Below are 26,299 nucleotides of genomic sequence, written 5' to 3' on the forward strand. Positions count from 1 at the left end.
TCGAGCCCCACATCGGGCTCTGTGCTGATAACTTGGAGCCTGGAGACTGCTTCGGATTCTCTCTGTGTGTGTGTGTCTCTCTCTGCTCCTCCCCCACTTGTACTCTGTCTCTCTCTCTCTCAAAAATAAATAAACATTAAAAATTTAAAAAAAAGTTTTAATAAAAAAAAATTAAAAAGAATCATCTCCTACTCCACTGATCCTTTAACTTTGGGAAAGGATGTTATAGATCTGTGGTTCTCAAACTGCAGCATATGTCAGAATCATCTGAAGGACCTGTGAGACCAGATGACTGGGACTCATCCCCAGTTTCTGAGTCAGCAGGTGAAGCCCAAGAAGTTTCCAGGCGGTGCTGATGCTGTGAGTGCAGACCAACTTTGGGAGCCACTATGCAGACGAATCCTACAATCTTCTACAGCCCTGTTCAAGTGACCCTCCTTTCCTGCCCTCTCTATCCACATTAAACTTCCCCTAGTCACTTCTTGTCTATCTCACCAATTCTCAGTCTTTTCACCCAAAGCAAACATTTATCCTCCCTTCACAAGTCCTATGCTTTGAAATACTTTTTGTCTATCAATCAGAACACACTTATCAAATAATAATTTGTTTTCTCGTGTTTTGTTAAAGCAAGGTTAACTGTCAGTCAGAGCTTCCAGTCAGCATGGGGTAACTGGTGATTCTATACTGAGTTGATACAATTCTAGCCCAGAGCAAAGAAACCTGATGTTTTAGTTTAATTAGCCTTTGCATCTAATCTCTGGTAAATATGAGCTTTTTTGGTTAGTCTTTTTGAAGTACTGAAAATAGCTCACAGACACCCCTCCCTCATTGTCCCCACATTGTCCCCACAAATGTCCCCCTCATTACCTTTGTGGGGCTGAGAAGCTCAGGTTAGGACCACCTGGTATCTATCACTCATTTGGTAATTAATCACTGATTGTCTTCTGTCATTTCTCCTATTGTTGTCCCTTAAGAGCATGAAGGGGCTACATTTGGCCCTTCTTGTAAACCATACAGTACCTTGCTCAGAGATTTAGAATTGGCCAACTGCCCTCCTTCCCACCCAAAACAAAACAAAACAAAACAAAACAAAAACAGAAAAAAGCTATTTATTTCATTTACATGTTTGACTATACCACAATTACAATTGTATCCAGGGCAGAACAACACAATGAAAGAATATTTGCAGAGTCAACAAAACAATTGATTTCCAGCATTGGTAAAAAGTCTTGAAAATAACTTGCCTGAGTAAGTTCACTAGGATATGATTCCAATGGATTGCTCTCTCTGGTGCCTCCTGGAAGGCTGGTAAGGGGGAAATGTTTGAAATGAGTCTGACTGAATCACAAGCAGACAAACTGAGTATCTGCAGTGATGGTAAGATCTTAATGAATCAGAAAGTCCTCAAGAGTGATTCTTTTCCCGGGGCGCCTGGGTGGCTCAGTTGGTTAAGCGTCCGACTTTGGCTCAGGTCACGATCTCTCGGTATGTGAGTTCGAGCCCCGTGTCGGGCTCTGTGCTGACTGCTCAGAGCCTGGAGCCTGTCTCAGATTCTGTGTCTCCCTCTTTCTCTGACCCTCCCCCGTTCATGCTCTGTCTCTCTCTGTCTCAAAAATAAAATAAACGTTAAAAAAATTTTTTTTGAAAAAAAGAGTGATTCTTTTTCCAAAACTCTACTTAAAGCTTTTGTCCTCCTGGAGTCCATTCATGGTAGTAATTACCACCACTCCACCCCTACCTGATTCTGATCACATTTTATTCTGAATTCTCTTAGCAATATGGACTCACTACTTGTTGCACTGAAATTGCTATTGAAGCTTTTCCAAGTGTGTGTGCTGTGTGTGTGTGTAAGAATGTGCCCTTCTTCCCTCCAAGAAATAGCTCCCTATTCACCTGTGACAAAGACCTAAAACTTGACTATTATAATTTCTTTATTTTTATGGCCTTGCTTATGTCAGGCTTCTTCTTTCAAAATGCCAGTAACAGTAAGCTGCTACCCATCATTAATCTTTTGGGGTCCTTTCCTGCCATTTGCTGATGAATGAGATGCTCAAATATTATTGCTAGCAATGCTTTGGATAATTCCACCAAAGAAATTCCAAGGACATCTTTTGACTACTGATGACTCTAGAAAAGATGCAAAAAGCAAGGTTTTAGGTTGTTGTTTTACTTGTTCCAAAGACTTATTAGATTTAGCTAATTATGCACCTTATCAAAGTAAAAGATCTTATGGGTGCCATGTGATGGTCTACCTCATCATTCATGCCTGATTGAATAACATGGTTAAAATCCAAGGAGTTCCTCCTCTAATGAAGTTCCTGCTCTGGTCTGTTGCTATGGCAACTTAGGGCTATAGTCCAAAATGACAGCAAATATATTAAATATTGCTGCAAATCCATTTTCTTCCTCCTCTAGTGACCTCAGAGCCCAAACTGTATTTGATAGCATACAAGTCTAAAAGGAGTATTGTGCCAGCTACTTTTTCCTTTTTTGACATGGAAACCAATCATTTATACTCTCTAGCACAGTGTTATCCATATACCAAACTGAAAAAAATACTTGAGGGAAATTAGTTATACATGGTGGATTGACCACCCACATTTATTGTCTCTTTTTCCTGAGACTCCACTAAAATGACAGTAAAGAAATTGAAAAAGAGGGGCTCCTGGGTAGCTCAGTTGGTTAAGAGTCCAACTCTCGGTTTTGGCTCAGGTCATGGTCTCACGGTTTTGTGGATTCAAGCCCCATGTGAGGCTCTGCACGAAGAGTCTTAGTGCACTCTTAGTGCAGAGCCTGCTTAGGGTTCTCTCTCTCTCTCTCTCTCTCTCTCTCTGCCCCTCCCCTACTCACGCTGTCTCTCTGTCTCTGTCAAAATAAATAAATAAATAAAGTTTAAAAAAGAAATTAAAAAGGAATATATCCTGTTAAACAACAAAAATTCAACTGAGTAATTAAAAAGATCAAATCGGCTTTCTTGAATGATTCATGAATCAGGCAGCAGCCCATCTAGCAAACAGAAAGAAACTCTACTGAGCTACAGAAAAGGAAAGGTTTTTTTTGTTTTGTTTTGTTTTGTTTTTTAAGGCATAGAGGGAGAAGAAAAAAATTATTAGCAAAGAATGTATTGTTTTAGGCAAGGTCGTCCTCCTAAGGGGAATGGAAGGAGCTTATCAGTAAATTTTCTAGTGCTGATCAGGAGATTCCATGTTGACTCGTTAAAGGCAACATTTCTGGAGGGGTTTAAATTGCAGGTAGGTTAGGTATTAAGTCTGGTTTGCTGACATGGGAAGTTAACATAAGTGACTCCATTTTGGGCCTGTTGTTTTCTTTTAAACAGTTCACACAGACCAAAAAAAAAAAGGAAATGAAACCAAAGTAGGCAAGTGATTTCCATTTTTTTTTTATTATGGTAAAACATATATAACATAAAACTTACCATTTTAATCATATTTAAACATAAAGTTCAATGACGGTAAGTACATTCACTTTGTTATGCAACCATCCCCACTATCTATCTCCAGAACATTTTCATCTTCTCAAACTGAAACTCTGTACCAATTAAACAACTCGCTATTCCCTCCTCCCCTCTGCCATGGTTAACACTATTCTATTTTTTGTCTCTTATGAATCTGACTAGTCTAGATACATAATATAAATGAAACCAATATTTGTCCTGTTGTGTCTGAGTTATTGTACTTAACATAATGTCTTTAAGGTTCATCCATGTTGTAGCATGAATCAGAATTTTATTCCCTTCCCCCCATACTAACTCAGATTATATTTTATTTTCAGCTTTATTGAGGTATAATTGACAGAATTTCATTCTTTTTTGAGGCTGAATAATACTCTGTCATATGGATATACCACACTTTGTTTATCCATTCGTCAGTAGATGATTTGGTTGTTTCCACCTTTTGGCTGTTGTGAACGACATTGCCATGAATATTGGCATATAAATATTTATTTGAGTCCCTGCTTCCAAAACTTCTGTGTATATACCCAGAAGTGGGATCGCTGAACCAAATGTTGATTCTATGTTTAACTTTTCGAGGAACCGTTGGACTGTTTTCTACAGCAGCTGCACCATTGTACATCCAGCAGTGTGGAAGTGTTCCAACTTCTCCACATCCACCCCAAACTTGTTGTTTTTGTTTTTGTTTTGTTTTGATATATAGCCATCCTTCTTGGTGTGAAGTGGTATCTCATTGTGGTTTTTATTTGCATTTCCCTAATGATTAGTGATGTGGAGCAGCTTCGCATGTGCTTATTGGCGTTTGTTCTATTCATTTTTAAAAGATGGAAAGCAGATGGAAGGATGGTAACTGTCTTAGCGGGGGGAAAGCTCTGAACAATTCAGTCTGAGATGGAGGGATGGGCTGGGGTAGAGATGAGGGCTGGAAACCTCCCCTGTCCCAACAGCCAAGCAGCGACCCCTCACCCAAGCAGAAAAAGGGAAGCTTAATCCCTGGGAAATCTGCCCTGGGGAGGTGCTAGCTTCCTGTACAAGTGGCAGAGTAGCCAGCAGGAGTGAGGTAGGGTCTGAAAATGGGGAGACTCAGTAAGAGTGCATCCTGAGCAATGGGACCCCCAATCTTGTTCCTTGACTGCTCCCAAAATACAGGCAAAGCATGTAAACCCTAGGCAGAAGATGAAGGATTCTTCTCATAAAAAAAAAACTGAACTGTGTCAGGAAAAGACAACCATAGGTAGTGACATCTGGGACGCCCCTAACAAAACAGAAAGATTCCCACCAAAAACCCAACAATGATAAGCTCTACCTGTGTACACAGGGCTAGGTTTTTTGCCTTACCCTAAAATATCAAGTGATAACTAAGCATTACCAAACATTTGAGGAAAGCCTCCATCATGAAATACAGAGAACAAGACAAATGAAGAAAAAAAAATTGAACCAGGAAGAAATAGATGATGCCAGAAACAGAAGAAAGGTTCATATAAAAATTATAATACACCAAGAAAGATAAGTGAAGATATTGCCTTCATCAATTTAAAAAAAAAAAAAAAGGTATTACAAAAAACAAAAAGAGCCCTTGAAAACAGAAATGATGGTTAATATTAAAAAGGTAATAGGTTAGAAGTAGTAAAAAGGCAAAATTATGAAAAATAATTGGGATAATGTAAGGATAAAAGACTCAGAGACTCAAGTGAATTCAATGCCCAAATAAGAAAGCAGAGGAAGAAAAGATTATAGAAGAAATAATTTAAGAAGAATTTCCTGGAACTGAAGGACATGAGTCTCCAGTTGAAAGCACAATGAATGAAAAAAGACCAATGCCATGTTTTAGCATACCAGGGACACACAGAAGAACTAGGAGTGTCCAGATACATAAGTCACATACAAAGGAACAGGATTTTAAATGGTATTGGACTTCTCAAAAATGACCTTGGAAGCTAAGAACACAGTGGAGTATGCCTTCAAGGGAAAATGATTTGCAACCTAAGTTCTATATAGCCAAGCTGCAAATCCAGAGTAAGATTAGGAAAAAAGATATTTTCAGATTAGCAAGGACTTTAAAAAAATGTATCTCCATGTACCCTCTCTTAGAACGCAACAGAAACCAGGGGTGCCTGGGTGGCTCAGTCATTTGAGCATCCGACTCATGATTTTGGCTCAGGTCATGATCCCAGAGTTATAGGATAGAGCCCCCATGTCAGGCTCTGCACTGGGCATGGAGCCTGCTTAAGAGTCTCTCTCTCAGGACACCTGGGTGGCTCAGCTGGTAAGCATCTGACTCTTGGTTTCAGATCAGGTCATCATCTCATGGTTCATGGGATTGAGCCCCGTGTCAGGCTCTGTGCTGACAGGCTCTGTGCTTGGGACTCTCTCTCTCTCTCTGCCCCTCCCCTGCTTGTTCTCTCTCTCAAAATAAATAAATAAACTTAAAAAAAATACTCTCTCTCTCTCTCCCTCTGCCCTTCTATCCCACTCATACATGTGCTCTCTCTCTCTCTCTTTCTCTCTCTCTCAAATAAAAATAAAAATAAAAGAAGAAGAAAGCAACAGAAACCAGAACAAGGAAGTAAAATAAGATATGAAAGCCAGGAAACAGAGTTTCCAATATAAAAAAGAAGCAAAAAGGGGCGCCTGGGTGGCTCAGTCAGTTAAGCATCCAACTTTGGCTCAGGTCATGATCTCACAGTTCGCAGGTTCAAGCCCTACACTGGACTCTGTGCTAACAGCTCAGAGCCTGGAGCCTGCTTTGGATTCTGTGTCTCCCTTACTCTCAACAACTCCTCCACTCATGCACTGTCTCTGTCTCTCTCTCAAAAATAAACATTAAAAAAAAGAAGAAGAAGAAGCAAAGGGAATTCCCAGAATAACAACTAGGTGTAAGGCCTAATGAAAAACTTGTCTATACTAGAGGTATAGACAAAAATCCTACATTTCAGGAGATCTCCAGAAAGCTCTAGAAAGTATATCCATTTGAGTATGAAAAACTACTCATAGGCCATGAATGCTCTGACAGCAAAGAAAAGGACAGATACATTGGAAATAATGCAAATAAAATGAACAAAAAAACATCAACTCCAGGAAAAACAAAAAGTTATACAAAGAAGGAAATATAATCACAACACACATTTTGGCTTTGCAGTGGATAACAATTATATAACATAATAATCAATAAATATTGTTTTAACAAAAATTATCCTTTGACTATAGAAGTTTATAGGAAAGGATAGGGAGGAAGTAACAGACAGACATTTTTATCTCATAACAGCAACTTACAAGGTGATTTCTAAAATTAATAAATCAAGAAGTAGTAGTATCAGTATTTTATTTTGATACATAGCAATAAGTATCTTGATAGTTGCAACTGAAAACTTTTAGAAAAATTATGGCCTAAGGAGTCTTCTCTGGCTTAGATTATTTTTGTGGGAATGGTTTAGATTTATTCTTCACCAGGTTCTCAGAGTCAATATGGAAACATAATAGCTAAAAGTGCAGGTTCTAGATTCAGATTTCCTGAGTGCTCAGCCTGACCTGTCACTTTCTATTAGTAGGGTAGATTTAGACAGGTTAACTCACTACTCTCCTAACTTCCCCATATGTAAAATAGGAAACATAACAATAGTACCTTTCTAATAGGATCGCTGTGAGAATTAAATAATGCATGTAAAGCACTTAGCATTCTATCTGGAACACATTCATCAAGTATTAGTGATCACTATTATCACTCTCATTTATGATTCTGTCAGGATATGTCACCCTTCAATGTCCTTCCAAAAAGATCACTATGATAGAACTATAGGTGAAGGAAACAGAACACGTAACTGGAATTCAATGTCTGCTCACGTTACAAACAGATAGATCCTAAATGCAAAGCTAAGCAGGTTTGGTATCTTCCTCCACCTTGCTATTTTTCTCTTGAGACAAGAACTGAACACAGTTGTGGGTAACAGGATAAGGAGTAGTTAATAAAGAAGCACAAAATCAGACTCAGGTCAAACTCAGCTTTCCACCTATTAACTACATGAGTATATGCTAATTTCTTGATTCTATGGGCTAAATTGTGTTCTCTCAAAATGTGTACCTCAGAATGTGACTGTATTTTGAGATGGGGGTCTTTAAAGAGGTAATTAAGGTAAAAGGTCATAAGGGTGGGCCCTAATCCAATATGACTGATGTTCTTATAAGAACAGGAGATTAGGACACAGGTACCCACAGAAGAAAGACCTTGCTAGGACAAAGGAAGAAGATGGTCATCTGCAAGCCAAAGAGGGAGGCCTTAAAAGAAAACAACCCTGTCAACACCTTATCTTAGACTTCCAGCCTCCAGAACTATAAGAAAATAAATTGTTTATGCTATCCAGTATAGGAATAGGTAGGGATATATATACCTCATGAGATCATTGTGAGGATTAAATCATCTAGAAAGGTACTATCATAGTGCTTGGCATATAGTAGGTACTCAATAAATGTATGCTGGCATGATTATTATGTTATTATTATTAAAGACAATCGGGGCACCTGGGTGGCTCAGTTGGTTAAGCGTCTGACTTTAGCTCAGGTCATGATCCCATGGCTTGTGAGTTTGAGCCTCGCGTCGGGCTCTGTGCTGACAGCTCGGAGTCTGGAGCCTGCTTTGGATTCTGTGTCTCCCTCTCTCTCTGCCCCTCCCCTGTTCATATTCTGTCTCTCTCACTCTCAAAAATATATAAACATAAAAAAAAAAGACAATTACTCTGGTCTTTCCACAGTACAGAAGCAAAGACAGATGCTAAGTGACCGACTAAACCAAAATTATCAAAGCTATTATGACTTAATAATTCATCTTCAAATCTTTAGTTTTGCCCTCTTCAATTCATGTCCACAATGCTACCAGAATATCCCTTCTGGAATAAAAATGTGGCTGTGATATCTAGTATCCAAAAATGGCCTCACAACCCTCCCTATACACACAGGCCGATCATCCCACCAGAGATGAACCCCCTGTTCCCTCCCCATGAATCTGGGCTGTGCCTGTGATGAGTTTGACCAGTTCAATACAAAGGAAGTGACATCCTGAGTACAGACATTAAGAGGGCTTGGCAGCTCCTGAGCCACCAAGAACAGGCTACTCTGTTGGAGAGAGGTCACGAGGAAAGGCCCACAAGGACAAAGAGTAATAGAGAAGCCACATGAAGAAATACCAATGTGCCAGACATCCAGTCCCAAACTTCAGCCCCGGCCACTGTCTCACTGCTACTGATGAGAGACCCAGAGCCAGATCCATAGAAGAACCACCCACGTGAACCCCAACCAGCTCACAGGATCATGAGATGTAATAAAATGGTGTTGGTTAAACCAGAAAGTTTGGAGTGGTTTGTTATGAAGCAAAAGGTAACTGAGACACGGACAACGATATTGCTCTACTTAAAACCCTTGGTATAAGCATAACCAAACTTCCATAACCTTCCCAAGCTGTGTGACTTGGGCGAATTACCTAATCTCTCTGTGCATCATTTTCCCCATCTGTAGAAGTAATAATAGTAGCTTCTTAAAGGATTGTTGTGAAGATTAAGACACAATACATGTAAGACACTTGGAGCAGTATCTGGCATATAGTAAGTGCTTAATATGTGTGAACTGTCGTCATTATCATCATCCCTACTGCCTCTCTCCAGCCTCCTCCCCCACTACTTCCCAGATGCACTCTAGAGGACAGTCACACTAAAATACTTTTTCCCGCAGCACGTCACACCTCACAACTCTTTACCTTCGTACATTCCATTCTTTCTGCCTGGAATGTCCCTCACTTGCTCTGTCTGCCTAGAAAATCCCCACGTCCTTACCTGAAGCTTTCTTGGATCTCCCCAGTCAGTGTGGTCTGCCCCTGTGCTCCTCAGAGTACCTACTTCTTGTCTCTGTGGAGGGGCTTCCCAAACTTTGCCACCTGTGCGGCCTTGTCTTCACAGCTAGTCTCTACGTTCTTTAAGGACAGAGCCCCTGCTTGAATCATGTGCCAGCACAGCATAGCTCATAGCAGGCTCTTGATACATCTTTCTGGAAGGGAAGAGCCGGCTTTTAGAGCACTGGTTTTCAACAGGAGTGGAGAGCAGGAAGGGGAACAATTTTGGTCCTCAGGGGACATTTGGCAATGCCTGGAGACATTTTTGGTTGTCACAAAACGGGGGTCTGCTACTGGCATCTAGTGGGTAGAGACTGAAGATGCTGCTAAACATCAGACAATGCACAGAACAGCTCCCACAACAAGGAATTAGCCAGCCCTAAATGCCAATAGTGCTGGGGCTTAGAAACTTATAGAGGATCATCACATACGCTCTCAAGAGAAAGTCAACTGGCTGAATGCACATATGCTCAGTAGACGGAATGCACATTGCCACCACCCTCATCCCAACTCAGGCCTCTTCTCAGTATTCCTGGATGCTGAGGGTCGTGGGAAGGGTACTAAAGGACAAGTAAAGGCTTAAATCTGGCCACTGTCCTTCCTGCTTGATGTGATCCAAAGCAAAACCCCTCCCTCCTCAGGATCCTTATTTCCACATCCAATGGTCCCTTCCAGCCCTGACATTCTATGATTCTGCAATTGTAGGTTGGTGCCTGCTGTTTCTTTCTTGGCTAAAAGATGTCAACGCTGTACAGACTCTCTCACATGCCAAGAGAGGAAAAATCCCAGATAGGCTGGCCTGAGTCACTGAGAGCTTGTGTTACATCCTGGACCGCCTAGAACTCAAGTGAACTCACGTGCCTGAGACTAAGGCTCCCCACCTGCCCAAGTAAGAGCCAAGCCTGCAAGCTTCAGAATAAACAGGATGGGGGAAGATGGCCCTTGAAGGCTGCGTGGCTAACTCACCTCTAATCTAAAGAGGCCTCTTTGTCAGTCAAAGCATGTTGTGTCTTTGCAGGGGAGTAGGGAGGCATCTATGAAATCTGCCCCTTTGTCTCCTAGGATAAGAGTGATAAGAAACCTCACCCCAGAGAAGGATGACTTCTGCACTGTGAGCATAGCTGATGCCTGGGGCTCCTCTGGGGGCTAGTTTTGGTGTTTGTAAATGACTTGAATAGAAGGTACAATGGTGTAGTGGTAAAAAGCTTCATCAGACAGGTCTGAGCTTGAGTCCCAGGTCTGTTGCTTTCTGTGTGATCCTAGGTAAACGACTTAGTCCTATCAAAGCCTCAACCCTGCGCTGGGAATAGTAACATAGGGTTGTTCTGTGGATTAACTGAGATATTGAAATCCTAGGTTTAGCCTACTGCACAGCATAACTGCAAGTAGATGGCAGTCATTATTATGAAAAGCATATTATAGGATGACTGAATAGGTGAGGAGTATGATGACATTTATTGGCATTCTTGCGTAAACTCTTAAATCCCTGAAGGATGCTAGTGAATTATAATACTGAGACCAAACACTTCTATAGCTCTTACCACATGCTTATAGCTATTTTAAGTGCTTTCCATATATTAACTCAATCCTCACAAAGACCCTATATGATAGGTATTCTATTATTCCCATTTTATAGATGGGAAAATGAGACAGAGAGGTTCACCAGTTGCCCAAGGCACACAGCTGGTAAAAGGAGGATGAGGATGAGAGTTTGGACAAAGGGTGATATGGTTCCAGGGTCTCTGCCCTGAGCAGTACACATACTGCCCCTGAAGGACTCTAGAAAAGGATAAGAAATGGCCAGGGGGTGGGGTCCACCAGCCTGCCTCAAATCCCTGCCCAGTTTCTAAATACCTTCTCCACACCCAGATAGCAGAGCATAGCAACTGCCCAACAGGGAAGCACCTAGCTCTGTAAGAAAGGGTCCAGAAGCAGCTATAGGGATGTGGGCAAGGGATGCCACATGGGAAACAAAGGAGATTTGGAATTGAGCCAACTAGGACACTGCCCCAGTACCACCCTGTGACCGTGGATGACTCTGGGCACAGAGACATACTTCCAGACCTTTATTCCTCTGTCTCTCTAAATCCCTGTTTGCTCTAGAGTGCTAGGTTCTAATGAGAAAAGGCTAGTCTATGGCTGGGGCCTTGGTCAGTTCCTCTCCCGGGGGAAGAGCGCCACCTAGTGAGCCACTCTGAGAATGTCCCAGAGCAGTAGGCTGGAACTCCAGAGACGTGGTTGCTAGTAACTAAGACGCCCATACTCAGCTGTGTGATCCCAGGCAAGGGGCTTCACCTTTCAGAACCTCAGAATTCTGGTCGGTAAAAGACAGTAAACAACAATCAAGGATGGTAACCTTTATAATAGCTGAGGGGCGCCTGGTTGGCTCAGTCAGTGTATCTTCTGACTTCGGCTCAGGTCATGATCTCACAGTTCACGGGTTCAAGCCCCACATCGGGCTCCCTGCTGTCAGCACAGAGGCTGCTTCAGATCCTCTGTTCCCCCCCTCTCTCTCTGCCCCTCCCCTGCTTGTGCTCTCCCTCTTTCAAAAATAAATAAATAAACTTTCAAAAAATATATTTGCAATAGCTGACACTTTCTTTCTCCCACAGTTTTTCACTTTGAAATGCAGTGAATAGTACATGATAAATTTTAGAAGTCATATATTTGTTCTGGGCACTCATGAGCTGTAGCATATCCTCTATTTTTTCCTTCACTTTTTTTTTGTTTTGATTTGGTTTTGTTTTGTTTTGTTTTTAATGTAACAACACTTAAAATAAGATCTATTCTCTTGGGGCACCTGGGTGGCTCAGTTGGTTAAACATCTGACTCAATTTCAGCTCAGGTCATGATCCCTGGGTCCTGGGATCGAGCCCTGCAACCGGGGAGCCTGCTTAGGATTCTCTCTCTCATCCTCTGTCCCTCTCCCCAGCTTGTGCACTCTCTCTCTCCCTCTCTCAAACTTAAAAAAAAAAAAATCTACTCTCTTAACAGATGTTTAAGTGCACAATACAGTGCCATATTGTCAACTATAAGCATTATGTTGTAGGGCAGACCTCTAGAACTTACTCATAGTGCATAATTGAAGCTTTATGCCCATTAATTTAACACTTTTTGAGGATTTTTTTACATGATAGGCCCTGTTCTAATATTATGCATATTAATTAAGAGTGAATACCAACAGTATGCCTGTACGCTATAAAAAAATCTAGGAGCCATGGAAGTGTCACCCACTCTGGGAGGGGAGAAATGTCAAAAACAGTTATACCCATGGTCACATGCTCCCAAACTCTGTGTGTCTGCCTTGTCATGGGACCCAGTGCACTATTTACATACTCGTTTGTCTGCTTCCAAGTTGGTATCTGAACTCCTTAGGAATGGTGTCTGGGTCCTAATCACCTTCATAAACCCAGCACCCAGGAGAGGGGCCGGCACATGGTGCCTCCTCAATAAATACTAGTCCAGGGAAAAAGCCCTATTCCTCTTCCGTGCCCAAAGGCCCTCCCTCCTTTCTTTTGCGAGACTTTCCTCTTCTTCCCAATAATCCACAGAGAATCAGGACAGGGACTCAGCCCAGGCACCAGCCATAATTTGCCAACCCAAAGAAGTTACACTCACGTTAACTATTCCAAGGATAATGGAATGAAAACGTTGTGGGAGAAAGGAAGGAGACTAACTGTGTTCAGACACTTTATGCTGACCATTCTATCTTTATTACCTTAAATTACATAACAAGCATGGGAGATAGGGAGTAAGTGGCAGGTCTGGGATTTGAATCTGGGCAGCCTGACTCCATACTCTTATCCTCATGTTCACCATGTTCTGCCCCATGGCTCTCCCTCCAAGCTTCAGTGAGTGGCAACTGCTACTGTAAGTGAGGAACAGAGCTCAAAGCCTACTGTTTAGGCTTCTCTCCCTCCACACACGGACCTTCCTAGAATCAGAAGATTCTTCTGGAATCTCCATGCTCAGTCCTTGAAGGCTGCAAAGCATCTTTCTGGGGCTTGCCATTTCTATTTGTAGCCTCTTATTCCTGAAGAAACTCTGAAGAATTCCCTGGGGTCAGGTGCAGTCCACTGGGTTAAACCAACTCACGAAACTGATACCTGAAAGATACCATTTTCCACCTGCTCACCTCGGCAACAAAATCAATGAAGATAACAATAACAGCAACAACAATGCACATCTTTGAGCTCTTATTGGGTGCCGGCCTATTGCTAAGCCGTTCTCAAACATCATCTCCTTCATCCTCACAACAACATTCAGAGATATGTTTTATTTGACTTCTGTTGGGTAAGGTTCTTGAGAACAAAGCTATTGGTTTGGGCCTTCCAGGTAGCAGATGCCAAAACAGAATTAGACATGCAGGGGAATTCTTGGGAGAAACATATGAGAAGGATAAAGGGGGAAGGAGCAGGAATAGGCAGGTGTGCCTCCAACCCTGATGCAAGTGTGACACCTATGGAGAGACAGAGGGAAGGAAGGATTGGTTGAGAAAAGCCCAGGCTGCAGTGCCCTACGACCCTCACCACAGCCTCAGCATGAACACAGTGGAGCAGGGGAGGGAGGCTGAAGCTAACTACACCCCTCACAGGTGCTAACTGCACCCCTTTCTTAAAGTTGCTCCGAGCAGCGTGATTCTATGGCTGCCACAAAAGACTGTGCTCCCTGCTGGTTCCCCAACACCTAGAATAGTGTCTAGCACATTGTACTCAATAAATATTTATTGAATCAATCTGTTACTTGAAATAATCCTTTTATAATATATAAGGAAAGTTAAGTGCAGAAAAGTTGAGTGACCTGCCCAAGGTTATACAACTGGTAGGTAGCCCGGCCCAGATTTGAGCCCTGGCTTTCTCACTCCAAAGCCCACATACTTAAGGCTGTGTTCCTCCATGCCTTGGCCTTCCCCACCTCCCTCTTCTTTCCCCATACTGAGCACCCAAAAATGGTCTGGCTGTAATATCAGGATTTGTCTTGCATTTTTTTCACTCACTCACTCAGACAATCACTCAATTTGTTCATTCATTTAACAAATATTTCCCAGGTACTGCACAGGATACTTGGGTGACACACACCAATAGGAAAGGTCTCTCTCCTTGGGAAGCTCGTAGCCACAGGCAGGGAGGCAGTCACATAACAAAAGATTAGTACACAATGTGACAAGTGTTACAATGGTAGTGCACTGCTCACAATTAAGTCTCAGGGGTGAAGAGGGCCAAGAAGTGGGGCAGAAGCCCACACAGTCCCAGCTAGCTTCTATCACTGCCCACCTCACTCTTCCCACACACATACCCTCACCACCCACAGCCAGGGCACCAAACTTCTGGAGGTAGTTTAACCTCTGAACACACAGGCAAGCCAGGGGTCACGGGGGCTGGAAAAGCACTTTAAGGACGTAATGGTAGCAAGCTTGGTAACCATGGTTACACACAATTCAACTCAACAGTGTGGAAGGAGATGGCCAGCCCAGGAACCCTCCACACAACTATTCAGGAGGTGTTTTAGTTAGCCAAATATAGGCTACATGTAAGGAAAAGATGGAAAAAGTCCTTTATTATGTTTTTAAGTAGGCTCTACACCCAACATGGGCTTGAACTCACAACCCCAAGACCAAGGATTGCATGCTCTACTAAATGAAACAGCCAGATGCCCCAAAGGAGGCCTTTAAAACTTATCATACATTACCTGAAAACCATTCAGAAGCTCCTATTTGAGGTCCTCAACAAAATGTTCATCAATGATCAAAACTGCCAAGACACACACACACACACACACACACACACACACACACACACAGCCTACATAGACGGTATCTTTGGCAAAGTAGAAGTATCTTCCAAACAAAGAAAACAGAAAAACTGCAGGGGCAGGTGTGAAGTCAGAGAATCAAAAAAATTACTAATCTTAGTTGCAAAACTGGAAAACTTAAATATCCTTCAATGTGGGATTGAACAAATTTGCACGTTCACAAAATGGGATTTTTAAAAACTCAGGTTACAGCATGATCCTATTTATTGCATCATGCATGTGTATTCACTGAAGGATGCCTGAAGGCAGATCACAAAAATGTTAACAGTAGTGTCTTCTGAATAGAATTTCAAAAAAAAATTTATCTTTTCTTTCACTTGTCTATGTGTTTGGATATTTTTCAACAAGCTTATATCATTTATAAAATCAAGAAAAAAGTTTATAAAGTAATTTTTAATTTGAAAAACAAAATGGGGCACCTGGGTGGCTCAGTCAGTTAAGCGTCCGACTTTGGCTCAGGTCATGATCTCACAGCTCATGAGTTCAAGCCCCACGTCGGGCTCTGTGCTGACAGCTCAGAGCCTGGAACCTGCTTCGGATTCTTTGTCTCCCTCTCTCTCTGCCCCTCCCCTGCTCACATTCTGTTTGTCTCTCTCTCTCTCTCTCAAAAATAAATAAACTTAAAAAAAAATTTTTAAAGAAAAAAACAATCAGGGGCGCTTGGGTGGCTCAGCCGGTTAAGCATCTGACTCTTGATTTTGGCTCAGATCATGATCTGACGGTTGGTGGGTTCCAGCCCATGATGGGATCTGTGCTGAGAGTGCGAAGCCTGCTTAGAATTCTCTCTCTGCCCCTCCCCTACTTGCTCTCTCTCTCCCAAAATAAATAAATTTTTTAAAACTTAAAAAAATAATAATAATCAAAAAAAGCACTGAAATGATTCCAAAGGCTATGGACAGTAAGGAGATAAAAGGAAACTACAATTCAGGGAAGACTGTCTAAAAGATTTTTCATGGGGGCACCTGGGAGGCTCAGTCGCTTAAGCGTCTGACTTCAGCTCAGGTCATGATCTCACAGTTCAGTTCATGAGTTCAAGCCCCATGTAGGGCCCACTACTGTCAGCGCAGAGCCCACTTCTGATCCTCTGTCCCTCCCTCTGCCCCTCCCCTGTTCATGCTCCCTCTCTCAAAAATAAACATTTAAAAAAATTAAAAAATAAAAGATTTTCTATGAATACCTGACAAAGGTATCACTGAGAGCCAATTATTAAATGAGACTCAAGGCATAGATTTCAGGGTCCCCTCTACAAGTCCTCTCTGCAGTCTTTTTTAAATGATGGTAACAGCATATGCCTAACACACCGTAGGTACTCTCCAAATATTTGCTGTATGAATCAGTAAACAATCATGTTGGCAAACTACCATTTCCTTGTAGTTTCATCTCTCTTCCTTTCAAATTCAGGTGAATGGCATTTGTTCACCTGATGGATTCACCAGTTCTCATTTCCTTTTATTTATAGGGTCAGTTAGACCCAAAATTCCTACCTAGGTGCAGCTTAAAGGCAGCAGTCTAGTTGGAAATCGAGTTTGGGGACTTGTCATGAAACTGTGTTTGCAAAGTACCTTAAATACAACTGAGATGATACCAATTGTTTATATGAATGGAAGTGGAGGCTGATGGAAACAGTGGGGAACTACAGTCTTCTCCAGTGATTCCCTGGCTCTACCAAAGGACAAAGCTAGTCAACTAGATCACAGGAATGTGGTCAACATTCTTGACCTGGGCTCTGTCCTCTATTCAAGTCCAACCTCAGAGCCCATCAATCATGTACACCCTTGTCCCACTCTTCCAACAGATTTAGAAACAAGGATCCCTGAACCTCCATGGGTGGCCCCACTGAATCTTGCACCCTGGTATTCATGTGGTCCCTTTCTAAACTGACTCTGGTCTTGGCTATATGGGTCCTCTGGCCAATACTAGATGAGCAAATGTGATGAAAGTGGGGCTAGATAAGCACTTGCACACCGGGGCTTGTCCCCTTGGAATGCTCCCTTTTGGTACCCTGTTGCCACATAAGAAGGTTCAGCAAGACACATGAATGATGAGGAACCACATCAGGAGAGAGGCCCAGCCATCCTAGCATTCTGCCTAGCAGGCACAAAAGGGCCCTCAGATGAGACCAAGAGAATAATTACCTAATCAAACCACAAAATCATGAGAAATAATAAATTATGTTAAACCACTAAGGTTTTTTTTAATTTTTTTTAATTTTTTAAATTTTTTTTAATGTTTATTTATTTTTGAGAGAGAGACAGAGCATAAGCAGGGTAGGGGCAGAGAGAGAGACAAAGAATCTGAAGCAGGCTCCAGGCTCTGTCAACACAGAGCCTGACGTGGGGTTCAAACTCATGGACCATGAGATCATGACCTGAGCTGAAGTTGGACGCTTAACCAACTGAGCCACCCAGGCACCCCTAAATCACTAAGTTTTAAAGTGGTTCCTTATGCAGCAGTAAAGAACTGAAATAGCTCTGATCCTTATTTTCCTGCAATTCCATGCTGACCTCAACTGCTATTCCTCTCCTTGGTGCTTACTCCACTCCACCCACAATGGCTGCCTTGCTGTTCCTCAGTCACACCAAGCCCCCACCTCAGGGCCTTTGCACTTGCTGTTCCATTCACCTGGAAAGTATTTCCCCCAGATATCCACATGGCTTGTTCACTCAACTCCTTCAATTCTACTTAAATGCCACCTTCCCATGAAGACTTCCCTCATCAGTCCATTAAAAATTGTCACCACTGGGGCAACTGTCATCACTGAGCCTGGGTGGCTCAGTTGGTTACGCAGGCAGCTCTTGGTCATGATCTCATGGTCATGGGATCAAGCCCCACACTGAGTGTAGTAAAGCCTGCTTGGGATTCTCTCTCTTCTCTCTCTGTCCCTCCCCACACTCATGCTCACTCGCTTTCATTCTCTCTCTCTCAAAACAGATAAACAAAAATTGTCACCTGGGTGCCTGGGTGGCTCAGTCAGTTAAGCATCCGACTTCAGCTCAGGTCATGATCTCACAGTTCATGAGTTCAAGCCCCACATTGGGCTTTGTGCTGACAACTAAGAGCCTGGAGCCTGCTCCAGATTCTATGTCCCCCTCTCTCTGCCCCTCCCCTGCTCGCACTCTGTCTCTCTTTATCTCAAAAATAAATAAACATTAAAAAATAAAAAATAAAAAAATAAAAGCCATACCTCCAAATATGGTCACATTTCTAAAAAATACAGGATGATAAATGTGATGCCCATTACATAAAAGAGCCTACAAGAACACTGAGGGGAGTTGTCTAACCCAGTTGTAGAAGTTCAGCAGACCACAAGAGGGTGGGAAGATGTTTGCGGCAGAGATCCAAAGACACATTCCCTGGAGAGAATAAAGGGTCCATGAAATGAAGAGATGTAACACAGCATGAAGTTTCTGTTTTACTATAGCCTTTGACAATATGTGCCCAACCTCCCTCTTCTCTCAAAACAACTGAAGGGTTGTGGTCTGCCACCTCCAAGTCCAGTCCTGCTCCTAGTTCCCAGGACAGACTTGACCTGAGACGGCAAGGACATAGCCTCCCTCTACAGAAACCAACACTGAGTCACCCCTCCCCCTCCACCAGGCGGGGTGGGGTTGGGAAGGGGGCCTGGCATTGAGGCCCAGTTCTGATGACCAAATTCAAGCCTCATCCTCAACACCTGGAGCTGTGTCTTGGCAAATTCCTAGCACCTTTGGACTCCAGACCTGTCTGGGAAAAACCACTAAAAAAACAACTAAAAACCACTAAAAGAGCAACCAATAGAAAATCCGTCCTGATCTGCTTAAGCAACTAAGGAGCTTTGTTGAAGAACTAAACATTCTAATGGTAGGGGGCTGGACTCAGGCACAGGACTCAAATTATGTCACTGGGACTGAATTTTTCTCCATTGCTTAGCTCTATCTTCAGCTGGGTTGGTTTCATTCATCCTTGGGCTCTTCAAAGGTCCCCAGCCTCTGCCCCAACTTCAGGCTTTCCCTTCAGGGTATCAAACTGGCTGCTGCACCTCCAGTCCCACCTTTTCCCAGATGTAAGAACCAATGGAAGGAGGGCACCTGCCTCTCTCCAGCCAATCCCAGAAAAGCCTTGGCTGTATTTCATTGGTTATGACTGCATTATGTGGCCCATCCCTAAAGAAATCACTGTGGTTTTCACCTAACCTCATGCTGGGGGGTGGGACAAAGGATTTGATGATTTGATTGGCCAGATGGAGATCAAGAGTTGGGAGTGGTGCTCACAGACAACACCTGCTGAGAGGAGAAAACACAAATATGGGCTAGAACCTGAAGAAAGGAAAATGGCTGTTGGAGGGGCAGATAATAACCTCTTACTCCAAGTTTAGCTCCAGAGCCTGGCCTCCTGTACCCCAGCCAAAGAGATAAATAATAGTCCTTGATTAAAGAATATCAAACCTCCTGCCACATTCCATAAAATTCAAAAACATAAATGGTGAAATCATATCTTTTATAATAAAATGAAAATCAAAGATGTTCAAATATACTTAAACCACTGAAACACATGTGGGTCTAAATGATGGTAATGATTTTTCAACATAATTTGTTTTCAGGATAAAAAAAAAAGGATGGAATGCTATTATTAACATACACTTTTGAAACAGAAGGATAAAATTAGTGAAAGGAAAACAGTGTCACCAGCTAGACCCCGAGACCTGACCTTTGCTGCCCACTTGCTTGTACTCGTCGACCTTTGTCCCACATTTTTTCCTTAAGCTCTTCTTTCTAGCTTATCTCTTAACTCAGGCAAATGGAACCCAAAACCACCCCTCAAATAATAGTGGCAATCCTGACAAGACCTCCAGCTGGCCCAGACCACCCAGACCCGTTTCAGAGTAACCCTAGACTCATGCCTATGCAGATGGACCACCAAGTGACTTCTAGAATGACTGACAACTACCTTTACCTCATTGTAATACTAAAATCTCCATCCAAGAAGGACCACAGCTTTATTTACATAACACAACGTATGTATAGGCATGTTTCCTGAAGGCGCAGGTGCCTCCTTATGACTGCATCTACATACCATGACAAGTCTCCCTTATGTAAATATTCATCTTAAGCCTAAATAAGGAACCCATTCACCCTTGCTCAAGGAGTCACTGCTTTGGAAGTCATTCGCCAACCCCCCCACCCCCCACCGTGATCTCCTTATTTGATGCAAATAAAGTTTACTTTGGGTGACAGTTCCACCTAGTGTATCTGTGACTCACCAAGGAGCAAACTCACGTTGGTTCATTGGCTCAGTTATAAGATGGAATGATCTGAATCATGCCTAGGCTGGTAGGAGGAAGGCAGGAGAACGGGGACAAAAAAATTAAAAATTAAAAATTTGGGAATGCAAACTGGTGCAGCCACTCTGGAAAACAGGGTGGAGGTTCCTCAAAAAATTAAAAATAGTTCTACCCTATGACCCAGCAATAGCACTGCTAGGAATTTACCTAAGGGATACAGGAGTACTGATGCACAGGGGCACTTGTACCCCAATGTTTATAGCAGCACTCTCAACAATAGCCAAAGTATGGAAAGAGCCTAAATGTCCATCAACTGATGAATGGATAAAGAAATTGTGGTTTATATACACAATGGAGTACTACATGGCAATGAGAAAGAATGAAATATGGCCTTTTGTAGTAACGCGGATGGAACTAGAGAGTGTGATGCTAAGTGAAATAAGTCATACAGAGAAAGACAGATACCATATGTTTTCACTCTTATGTGGATTCTGAGAAACTTAATAGAAGACCATGGGGGAGGGGAAGGAAAAAAAAAAGAGAGAGAGAGGGAGGGAGCCAAACCATAAGAGACTCTTAAAAACTGAGAATAAACTGAGGGTTGATGGGGGGTGGGAGGGAGGGGAAAGCGGGTGATGGGCATTGAGGAGGGCACCTGTTGGGATGAGCACTGGGTGTTGTATGGAAACCAATTTGACAATAAATTTCATATTTAAAAAATAATTAAAAAATAAAAATTAAAAAATTAAAATTAAAAATTAAAATAAGTCACGCCTATTATCAAAAACCCATTTCAACAGACTCCAAAGGCTGTCTGAATTCCTCTCTGGTAATACAATTTTGCTTTGTCAAATATTTCATAAAAGTGGGTCACTGGCTAGAGCCAAAAATACTTTTTCGGGCTTTTTTTTTTTAATGTAGAGATTTGTTTCATATGATTTTTTTTAAGCTGGATTTTTAAGTTGAGCCAATATTTTTGTCCATCTGAAGGAACGCACAGAATATATTTGTTTAGAAATCAGCTATCCTAACAATTTCTAAAACTATTAAAGAAACATTTGATTTAATAACTGTTCTGCCCCTTAACTACTCCCTGCTAAGCATCTTAAGGCAGGAGAAGAGGTTTTAGGAAGGTTTGCTTTTTTTTTTTAAAGCCTGAGAAACTGGGACTTCCCTACATTTCAAAGCACAAAGGCCTATTATTCAAGGAAAGGGGCCAGGGAGGCAGAGCAATTCAATTTTGTAGGCCACCGTGTACTTCTTCCTTTCTCCTGCCAAATCAAGGCTCACCCCAGTCCCAAGTGGACCACAAGCGGGGCAGTCCTCTGTGAAAAAGTGAAAGCAATCGAGGAAAAAGAAAAAGCAGTCAGCCAGGAGAGCCTGGGGAGCACTCATTATATTTGAATAGAGCCAGTAAAAGGGGCCTTTGCTGGGCTGCCTGGGTGGGGCCACTCCATTCACACTCCCATTGTAAATTCCATCCGTGTGCTATCATTTCCTGACCCAGAAATGGGGAAATGTTTCTGCCATAAATTTCCCTAGGACCTTGCCTGGCCACAAAATCATTCCCTATGAAGTTCACCGGCTCTTTGGAGATTTGGTAAAGGTTTAAGATCATGTTTGCCTGTGAGCCCCTCTCCCCATTTAAAGGGTCTCTTTCCAGCCTCCCTTGTTTTCCTCTCAGGAGCTGGATCCTCAATGAAGTGAAATAAAAGGGGTATGGTTATGAGGAAAGCTTTGGGGGAAATCAGAAGCTCTCCTGTCCTCATGTGGAACATTTAACATATCTGGCTAGCCTAAAGCTGACGCTAGTCAAGTATCAAATTGTAAACTGAGTGTTTGACTGAGTCTGAGAAACTTGGCTCTTAAACTCTAGCATGCATTAGAACGTCCTCAAAGAGTTGCTGATTCAGTAGTTCTGGGGGAAAGGGGGACAGAGAATGTGCATTTCTCACAAATGCCCAGTGGTGCTGATGCTGCTGGTCCTGGGACCAGACCCTGAGAACCCCTGATGTAGGGAATGGCTGCACCAGACCCCAAACATCAAGCAGGATGTTACATACATTATGAGGCTCAATAACATCTGAATTCATACTTGGTAAACACTCTGGTGCCTACCTACAGACAAAGGCTAAGTGCTTTCTGTGGTAGTGGGTATGGGTCTCAATCTACCACACAGATAGAAAATATTTTTAAACTCAACTTCATGTTTAGCCCCTATTCGACCAGAGTGGCAGAACATCACCTCAGTTAATCTGAAGACTTCCTCCCACCTTCAGGGAATGCCTCTAGGTTCTAGGTGCTTATGAAGAATCATGGTACAGGGAGGGGGTAGGACAGAAGTGCCCTCTGGTCCTTGCTGTCATCTATCTATGTGGTTGTCAAGTGAAATCACCATCACCTTTGTCAGGCCTACAGGCTTCAATCCTCAGTGATCAGCACTGATGTGTCCTTCATCCCCAGGATGCATTACCCCTTCCAACCCAGAACTATTTGTGGGTCACCTTGGGAACCCAGAATCTGCCAGCTATGTCCTTTCTGCTCCCCAGGGCTCTATCAAGAAAGGAGGGCACGGGCCCCTCTCATTCTGCTGCACCTGTGCTTTCATTACACCCCCCTGCGCCTGCCTTGGTCTCTCCTCCTTCCACCCACCCCGCACCTCTGCCCAAACAGTGGACTTTTACCAGTCTGAAGAAGCTCTCGCCCTCTCTTCAAATCCCTTGCTTCCACTCATTTTGACCAGTCCAGGGCTTTCAATGTTCTCCTGAGGGCATTAGGCTTTTGAAAGCCAAAGCCAGAGAGATTCCTATTTGTTTTTTTCTGCTCTGACATTTCCTTTCCTGAGTTAACGAGCACAGTAGCCTAGCTGCTTGAATGGAGAAAATGCATAAAAGAAAGATGCTTAGAAGGGAGAAAACATAGGGGCACCTGGGCGGCTCAGTCAGTTGAGCATCCGACTTCAGCTCAGGTCATGAACCTACCAGTCGTGGCCTCCAGCTCCATGTCAGGCTCTGTGCTGACAGCGCCGAGTCTGCTTCAGATTTTCTGTCTCCCTCTCTCTGCCCCTCCCCTGCTGGCATCCTCCCTCCCTCTTCCTCTCTCTCAAAAATAAATAAACATTAAAAATAAATAAATAAATATATAAAAAAGAAGGGAGAAAAAATAAACTTGCTTTAAACATACACATATAAACATTAGCATTTTACAATTTTTACCCACTATTATCGCAATATCTACATTCTCCTGTTTAATCTTCAAGGCACTGCTGTGAGGTAGATAGTATTCTTCCATTTTATAGATGAGAAAATTAGGGCTTAGAAAGATTAAGAAGCCTTCCCTAAAGCCACATATATCAGGTTTTGAACTCAGGGCTTCTGCTTCCTAATCAAAGGCTAAATATACCATACCTCAGCTTAACCTCAAAATGAAGAAAGGGAGAGAGAGAGAAGCCTGCTGATGGAAGGCAAAGGCCAGCAAACCAGTCACCAGATGTCTGTTAGGAAATAATTTGACCCAAGGGATACTATGAAACCAAGAGGTAGATGGTAACAAGGGACAGTGAAAAAATAAAGCAAAATGCAAGGGGTTAAGGGGTTTATAGACAGCACAGACTAAGGAGTCAAGAGGCCCAGAGTCAAGACCACAGATTAGGGAGTAACCATTTCCTAATTATGAGAGACAGGTTAGGTGTCCAGAAAATGAAGACTCAAGCCAAAGTGCTCTGTGATCTTCAAATCCTGAGCAGACTAGGAATCAGGAATACAGGGAGTCATGGAAGTAAATCAAGGCATCAGGAATCAAGAACTAGACCTTCAACTATGAAAGGGTACATCTGCCTTTAAATGGTCCTCCAGGGAAACTAAAAGCCTACAAGTAGAGTAGGAACATGAGCGTGACAGGACGCAGCTGAGTGAAAAGCCATGACAGGAACAGGGGAGCAGAGATGAGAAAATGTCCTCAGGGTCAAAAAGTACCTCGCTGTGCACAGGGAACATCTACTGTCATTGCCTAGCATGCCCTCTTCTGATAACAAAGCCCATCTCATCCGTTTGAGGAACAAATTTCCCCAACACGGCTCATGGGTTCAAGAGGGATTGGCTGCCTACTGGCCAGGCCTGGATTCCATGTCACAGTGACTGGCTCAGAGGTGAGTCTGTGACCGAAGGTAGGCCAGTCAGCATTGCTATGGTCTGAATATTTGTGTCCTCAGGCCCCACCAAGTTTATATATTGAAATCCTAACCCTTAAAGATGGTATTTGCACGTAGGGCATTTGGGAGGTGCTTAGGTCATGAATGTAACTAGGGTTCCTATAAAAGAGATTCACATCCCACCCCCCAGAGATCCCTTACCCCTTCTACCAGGTGAATATACACCAAAAAAGTACCTTCTACCAATCAGGAAGTGGGTCCTCACCAGCCACACCAAATCTGCTGGCATCATGATCTTGGACTTCCAGCCTCTAGAATGGTAATAAATAAATTTCAGTTGTTTATAAACTACCCAGTCTGTGGTATTTTGTTAAAACAGCTGAAAAGGACTAAGACAAGTGTCAACCTTGTAACTATTCTGGAGCCATAGGCAAAGAGATAATTGGTCTATTGAGCTTGCTAAGCCAGTAGAAGATAAACTTGGAGCTGATGCTGTCCACCTAGACTGTCTTTAGGGAAAGCATGCCTGAGAATAAAGCCAACAGCACAGAAGGTAGGGCCAAAATCAGAGGCAGACCAGAAGAGAAAGAAAATTTACCCTGAGAACATACTCTGGGGCCCTGCATCCAATCACTACATATTCATCCCCATGAATTTCTCAGGTGAACTGATAAATTCCCATTTTTGGTTAAATGTCACTTTCTCAAAGAGTCCTTGCTAATTCACTGTGCCCCCAGCCATAGCAGGATAGGGACAGCCATTCTGAAGTGCCCTATCTGATTTCTTGACCCATAGATATTATGAGAGATCATAAATGATATTGACTATTTTTAAGCCACAATGTTTTGAGATTGTTACACAGCAATAGATAACTAATACAAAGTCCAAGAACAAAACAGCAAATGGTTATTAGCTCAAGGGCTAACTAACTCCAATCAACAGACAGTGGTCTAGAGAAAGTTGCATCAGCGCTGAGCAAGAAAGAGGTGAAATTAAATTAGTGGTGTCTGTCATGAAATGGGAAGTGATAGCGACTGTGTTTTTTATTTGCCAACCCTGGTCTAAGACAATTGATTATAGACCCTGATAACAATGTCCAAAGAGGGAAAGGAAGAAAAAGACAGGTACAGGGGGTAGCAAAAGAAGCACTTGACTTTAAGACACAAAGATTCCAATCTCAGCTACTTACCAGCCATGGGAGCTAGGGGAGGTTGTGAGCTTCTTTGGGGCTCAGTTTCCTCACCTGCAAAATCATGAGAGGGTTAAATTAAATGAGATTGTAACACAGATGTCTGGCGGTAGGTCCTCAATAAGTGAGAGTGTGGTGGGAGTCCTGGCTGAGCCTAAGCAAACTTTGGGTGTGTGGAATGGATGTGAGGTTCATTTGACTTTCAAAAACAGCAACAAGTCACAGCATTCAAGGCCTTCCTAAAGCTCTTCTCCCCAAAGTGCATCCTATGAAATGCATTCCGTCAAATACTAGTCATGTTGGATCTTAATAGGTATTACACAAATGAAGAGAGTTTGCTTACATATATTTATCAAATGACCCAGAAATCCCATTCCTGGTATTCACCTTAGAGACGTGAAAATTTATGCTTACACAAAAACCTGTACATGAATGTTTACGGCAGATCTATTCATAATTACCAAAAGACAGGAAACAACCCAGATATATTTCAACAGTATAAATAAACATCCATACCATGGAATATTATTCAACAACAACAA

At 42.6% G+C, this 26,299-nt stretch overlaps 1 long non-coding RNA gene across 3 annotated transcripts in view; it reads right to left on the minus strand.

The window, feature by feature from the left end:
- Window positions 1-1,032: 1,032 nt before the first annotated feature.
- The window catches only part of LOC132678812 (uncharacterized), a 54,172-nt gene continuing 28,905 nt past the window's right edge, over window positions 1,033-26,299 (minus strand). For 2 of the 3 annotated variants that reach the window (XR_014137275.1, XR_013554127.2), the window contains exons 4-6: window positions 25,758-25,811; window positions 24,805-24,879; window positions 1,033-2,127 (exon numbers count right to left, since the gene is read on the minus strand). This is a non-coding gene — a long non-coding RNA (uncharacterized LOC132678812). The remainder of the gene's footprint in view (window positions 2,128-24,804; window positions 24,880-25,757; window positions 25,812-26,299) is intronic. The other variant, XR_014137276.1, reaches the window with a different exon arrangement.

The sequence above is a fragment of the Panthera onca genome, chromosome A2 (genome assembly GCF_046562875.1).
Source record: "Panthera onca isolate mPanOnc1 chromosome A2, mPanOnc1 haplotype 2, whole genome shotgun sequence".
NCBI classification, from domain to species: Eukaryota; Metazoa; Chordata; class Mammalia; order Carnivora; family Felidae; genus Panthera; species Panthera onca.